The sequence below is a fragment of the Amphiprion ocellaris genome, chromosome 3, assembly GCF_022539595.1.
Source record: "Amphiprion ocellaris isolate individual 3 ecotype Okinawa chromosome 3, ASM2253959v1, whole genome shotgun sequence".
In the NCBI taxonomy this organism is placed as follows: Eukaryota; Metazoa; Chordata; class Actinopteri; family Pomacentridae; genus Amphiprion; species Amphiprion ocellaris.
Genome location: NC_072768.1, coordinates 1,854,783 through 1,860,969, shown reverse-complemented (window position 1 = coordinate 1,860,969; position 6,187 = coordinate 1,854,783). Strand labels below are relative to the sequence as shown.

The 6,187-nt window shown below is 38.7% G+C and overlaps 1 long non-coding RNA gene across 1 annotated transcript; it reads right to left on the bottom strand.

Annotated features, from left to right (window-relative positions):
- Positions 1 to 1,202: 1,202 nt before the first annotated feature.
- LOC129348201 (uncharacterized) lies at positions 1,203 to 4,327 on the bottom strand. The gene is made up of 3 exons (XR_008600673.1): positions 4,112 to 4,327; positions 2,862 to 3,010; positions 1,203 to 1,796 (listed from the first exon to the last, which is right to left on the bottom strand). It is a non-coding gene; the product is annotated as an uncharacterized LOC129348201 (long non-coding RNA).
- Between the last annotated feature and the right edge of the window lie 1,860 nt (positions 4,328 to 6,187).

The window sequence follows — 6,187 nt, the reverse complement described above, 5'->3', positions numbered from 1 at the left end:
AAATAAAGCATCTTGAGACAACTTCACCTGTAATTGGCTTTATATCAATAAAATTGAATTTAAATTGTATGTATCTTGTAATGTTGGAGTAATTCAGCCATATATGTTGGAAAACTTTTTCTTTGTCCATTAATCTGTTGATTGTTTTCTCCACTAATTCATTTCTTGTTTTGGTTTATAAAATGTCAAACCCAAATATATTCAGTTTACTGTCATAAAAACCAAAAAGATTTAAATTCATGATGCAGGAATCAAGCAGTTTTTCACTTTTTATCTTAGTTTAGTCAGAAAGATAGTTGATAATGTGTGAATTGTTGCAGCTTCTGAGCCGTAAAAGGTTTTAATCTTTGGGGCCGAGTGTCAGAAAACATTTAGAAACCAACATCAACAAAACACTCAACAAAGATTTGAACATCATTAAAGGGAAATCCATCTTTTGCATGACAATGTCTAATTAAAGGACATTTATTTCCAACGTAAATGTGTGATATTCATCCTCTGGAGCTTTCTCTTCACATCGTCTTCCACCTGGACTGGTTTGGTCGGGAGCATATGCAACAAACATTTGAAAAACTGCACTTTAACATCAATGAATGACACTGTAGTTTAATCTCTACAGAAATGAGACTGAGTCTGGATGTGCTGCTCTGTCATTAACTCCTAAGTTTAGGGAAAGTTCAAACAAAAGAGGACAGTTCAGATAAGACTTTAGAATGAGCTTATTCTGAACAAACATCTCAGACTTTCTGAGCTTCAGCACCTCTAGCAAGATATTTTAACAAGCAACTCAAGAGATCCAGAAGTTGGAGAGAGTTAGCTTTAGCTGAGCCAAAGAACATGTGGGACGCTAACCTAGCAAACATGTCAGACTTTTCTCTGTGAATTCTGAGAAATAATTTCCTATTTAATGACAGAGCTACACATCTTAACTCAGTCTCATTAAAACAGACTCTAATTCAGTGTCATCCATCCATATTAAAGTGCAGTTACCCAAAATGTTTGTTGCATGAGCTCCAACAAAACCTGTCCAGGTAGAAGGCCACTTTGACAAACAGGAAGTGGAAGATTCCAAGCAGATTTATAGAAGGGGGAACTGGACTGTACTAAGTGTGGTCCAGTATAGAGGGGTGTTTTGTGGGTTTTCAAGACTGATAATGATTATTAGTGACACATTTGGAGTAGATATTCATTTGCAGTAAATGAAAGTATTAAAAATCTTGGAGTTAAACTTAGAAGAACACAAACTCTAACAGAAAACTTTGTTGATACGTTTTTGTTTTGTTTACAGATGTTAAGTTAAAGGAGTTTTATTTGTGACGTATAACCAATCAAATCACTCCAGAAGACAGAGCGACCACAGGTAGATAAAGGTTCAGAGCCAAAGTAGCGCCATTTTTAAATGTATTTATTACCGTAAATCAGTAAAAAATAAAATACTGCTAATCAGTAAATCAGTCAGCCCACAATTACTACAATTCTACAGTGGATGTGTCTTTTATACAGTATATGATGTATACACTATGTTTGTTTCTTCCTCTGTTGTTTTCTGGATTGTACTCAGCTGCATGCCTTCATCCACCCGGCCTCCGTTGACTCGTCCCGCCTGCCGTCTCTGGAGCTGAAGCTGGATTGGAACAGACCAAAGTACAGTCCAATCACGATGCCAGCTGCCTCTCAAAAGGCTCCTTCATCTGGCAGGTGGCGCCACTTCTTCTGAGGGGAAGCTGAGCTGGCCCAGCAGAACTTTGGAGATGTGTTCCAGTGGTTGGTGGATGTGTGGGGAGATAGAGAGGGACCTTTGAATTGTTCAGAAAGGAAAACAGGAACCCATTGGTACTTTTAGTTTAGGTGCTACTGCGGTGTGTTTTTGGGTTTTAAGAGGTGAGCAGGAAGACTTTTTTTTCGTATTGATTATCTTTTACTTTGTTCCTGGTTGGAATGCCCATCAACGTTAACGTGAAGTTCACTTTTAGTTCTGTTTATTTATTTTTATTTTACTAACACCCATTTGCTTTTACCCTCCTCACATGTTGTGTTGTTGTAAACTTACTCTTTCAAATAAATACTCGTCTAACCCTCTGGAAACCAGCATTTGGACTGTTTTTGTGTTGCTCCTCACCTACTTCAGACAGCCGGGACATAACAATGTTTTGTGGACTAAAGGCTAAACTATGACGTTTTTAGAGTGACATGCTAAACTATGACATTTTGTTGAACGACATGCTATACTATGACGTTTTTGGACCAAAGGCTATACTATGACGTTTTTGGACCAAAGGCTATACTATGACGTTTTTTGTGCGACATGCTATACTATGATGTTTGTTGGGCAACACGCTATACTACAGGCTTTTTAAATTGACATATTACTATGTTTTTTTTTTGTTTTAGCTTTTTTGTTGTTTTTTAGCAACATATAAGAATTTGAACAGTTTGAAAAATTACTGTACTTTTACTTGTGCAATGAAATATTATTCTCTAACATTTTTTAGACGACATATTATACTCTGATGTTTTCTTGAATAACATACTATTTTGACAATATACTGCACTATGACATTTTTTGAACCACATATCATACATGACAATTTTAGGCAACATCCTATCATTTTGCGCTTTTTGAACCACATATTAATCTATGGGAGTTTTTTTGCTGACATGCTATACTATGAACTACAGGCCATACTATGTTATTGTTGAAAAGTATACTATACTTTGACATTTTCTGAACTACATCCTATACTATGGCGTTACACACAGAGTGCTTTGGTTACATGTTGATTTATAATCTAGATTTTTTTTCTGTTTTGTTTTTTGACAGGATTACCACAGACCTGACTGTGAACACCGTTGACACCCACCTGAGGGAGACGCTGCCTAAGATCTCAAGGCTGCTTGGTCGTGGTCTTTCTGGTCCTGCTCCAGAGCGCCTTCATCAACTACGTCTTCTTTTGAAGAGGCCATCAGATGCTGCAATCTCTGACCTTCAGGAGGAACTGCTACTTTCACTCTGTAACGAGACGGTGGTTATTTTAAAGACCCAGCTCCTGGTGGCTTGGAGTGAAAGTTTAACATCCATCAAAACAGAACTGCAGACAGTTAAATCTGAGCTGTCGGTCAGTATTTCAAACATCAAGTCCGACCCGGCTGCCCTAAAGCACACTGTGGGTGAAACGGAAACTTCACTCTCCACATCACCGACGACATCGTCACACTCCAAAGCAGAGCACCTGTTTGCTGAACTTTTAAAAGTGGACTATAAATGTGAAGAATGTGAGCAGCAGCAGCCTGTGAGCAGCGGAACAGATGTGATCAGAAAGAAGTCATTTTCTTTTTTCTTTTCTTTCTGGTTGACTTGATGCTGTCAGATGCAGATGTTGGAGCTGATTCTGATCTTTCAGGATAAAAAGCTGCTTTTTATTCACAAACTTTTCAGGAAATTATTCTCTCAGGTTTTCTCTGCTATTTATATTTTATTATCTGTGATTATTTCATTATTGTAAACTAAATTTTGAGGCATAAAGACTCAGTTATTTTATTCCTGAAATCTTTGACGTAGCAGAACTAAACTTCCATTTTCCTTCTTGTACTTCTGATACTAGAACTAAACGTGTCTTCAACATGGATCATCTGGTTTTAATGAATCAGCAGCAACATCACAACAACAAATGAGACAACTTTCAACAAATTCATGGAACTGATGTCATTTAACACTATCAGTCTGTTTTAGTGTCAAATTAAAGCTGATTACTCTTTTAATCACATTTAAGTTTCTTGAACGTTACATTAACGTCAACCAGCGACAGTTTTATGATCTTAATGAACCACATTACAGGAACACAACACACTTCAGCTGCTGACAGGAAACAACACAAACATCGTTAGCTTGATGCTACATTTAGCTGCTAATCAGGACTGCTCAGCTAGCTCGGTTAGCAACGCTAACATTAAAGCTAATATTTACAGGATGTTAACTTTCTTCTCTGGTCAACACAGACAGAAATAAACTCCACCAACATCTGGAGTGCATGGTACACATTATATCTGACACTACAGCTGCATATAAAGTGCATTAAAAGCGGCACCGATACGAAAATAAACACTAACTTACCGAATTATCAGAGTCCTTTCAGTGTCTCCTGGTAGAATCAGCTGAAGGTAGAAAACTGGTTAAAACAAGCCAACGAGCAGGAAAACTGTCTGTGGAAAATGTTCTGCTGCTGCACCGATAAATAAACCAACAGTTATTATATCAGAATTAATCCAAACGAGGAGAGCAGAGTCTCTGCTGCTTCCTCCATAGGACCTGTCAATTATTCCAGACCAGACTGTCAATCAAGTAGTCCCGCCCCCTGGCTTCGCAAAACTTTAAGGCTCTATAAAAAATTCAATATTGATTTATATTAAGGTCGGCCACCTGATCTCTCATTTTGACCATGAAAACTAACAAAAAAAAAATATATATATATACAGTCGATGTACTGTCCTCTGTTTGGCTCCACACTTGCTGATGACCACTTCACTAAAACTTTGACAATACTACAGATAATAGAACTAGGTTGATATTGTATAATATTTACATCCGATTTGTCTCCCTCTCAGAAAAGAGGAGTCATTCTGGTTCATGTCCAAATGAGTGGAATTGTACAAGTAGACAGACTAATTAAATAAATCAGCAAGAGGATATATTAATGCATTAGCAGAAAGTTTGACAAATTTGTCTTCCAACCCGTCTGGACCTGCACTACGCACTACTACTCAATTTGAACTTACATGTTGCACGAAAAACATGAGTAAGCAAGATTCTTCCCAAAGTAAAATGAGCCTTTGGAAGTTTTGAGTTCAAGGAACCACCCAGTGAGATTTTTTTGGTTCTACAAACATGCTGAGAAAGTAGCGCCTTAAGAATTAAAGTGTTGGGAACCACAGATAAAAGAGCAGTACTGTTCAAATGCATAGGAGATAAGTGAAGGATTGGAATCAATTTTAATATTAATTTGTATCTGGCTTATGGATCTTTTGTTAAGTATGTTGAAAATACAGTATAAAGCTGTCTTGGGTTTCTGAAAATTCTGTGAGAAGCAGTCCTTGTAATAGTTGTCTTTTCAGAATAGACTTGTCAGAATAGAACAACCTCACAAGCATGTTAGCAAAGTGAAAAATGTTGAATAGTGATTTACACATTCCCCTTTGTTGGGTTGGTGCTGCCTGCTGTGAATCATGTCTGCCCACTCACTAAGTTTCCCTCTCTGTTAGAAGAAAGCGCTGGCTTTCACACTTGTCATTCCTTTGCAAATTCAAGATCAGCCTTACACCCCTAATTACTCACTCATTCATCCTCTTCACGCAGTCTTTTCTCCCATTCTGTTCAACGGCAAAAGCGGCCAGGAATGCTGGGAGAGCGTCCTCATTATAGCGGAGACAGCAGTTTGGGAATACTTCTTCAAACACAAGTCTGGTAGCTGCTTTACTAGGAGAGATACAATCGACCTTGGAGTGTCCCTGTGGGGGAAACACTAAAGCTGAGTTATGCGGCTGAGTGTGGGAAGAAAAGTGTAATAACTTTCACCTGAATGCCTCCACTCTACCAAACACCATGGGTTTGTCATTCACAGGCATCAGACCCCCTGCATTCAGAAAGGGAGGCCTGCAGGGATCGAGCACTAATGAGGCAGCAGGCATTTCTTTGGCTCGTTACAAACCGATGTGTGTGGAGCCTTTCTCTCAACTAGCAGCTACACCCGGTACCAGCTACTATTTCTCCCAGTGAAAGGGATGCACAATTAATGATGCAATTATGCTAATGGTGTTTCCAAGCTACTCGTTCGCCTCCCCTCCCACTAAGTATCAATCCCGTTGAAGAATGGCGCAGTGAAAGCATCGCTGCTCAGACTCGGAGTGGATATTCGCCCGTGAGGATGAGGTTTCCTGAGAAATGATCTGCGACGCAAAGTTGATGACAACAATTGGCTTAGAAATAGTACAACTCTTTCTTATTGTCACTTTGCTTTTCATGCTCAGTCGTGTCACAGCTATGAAGCAGTGTCTTCCAGATTGTCAGTGTCAGACCATTTATGTTGCTGCAGCCATGTGAGATATTCTATGATTGCAAATTTCCCTTTTTTTGAGCAACGTCTAACCTTTTCCAACCACATTTAATGTGCATTTGTCTCGTCTACAGAAAGTC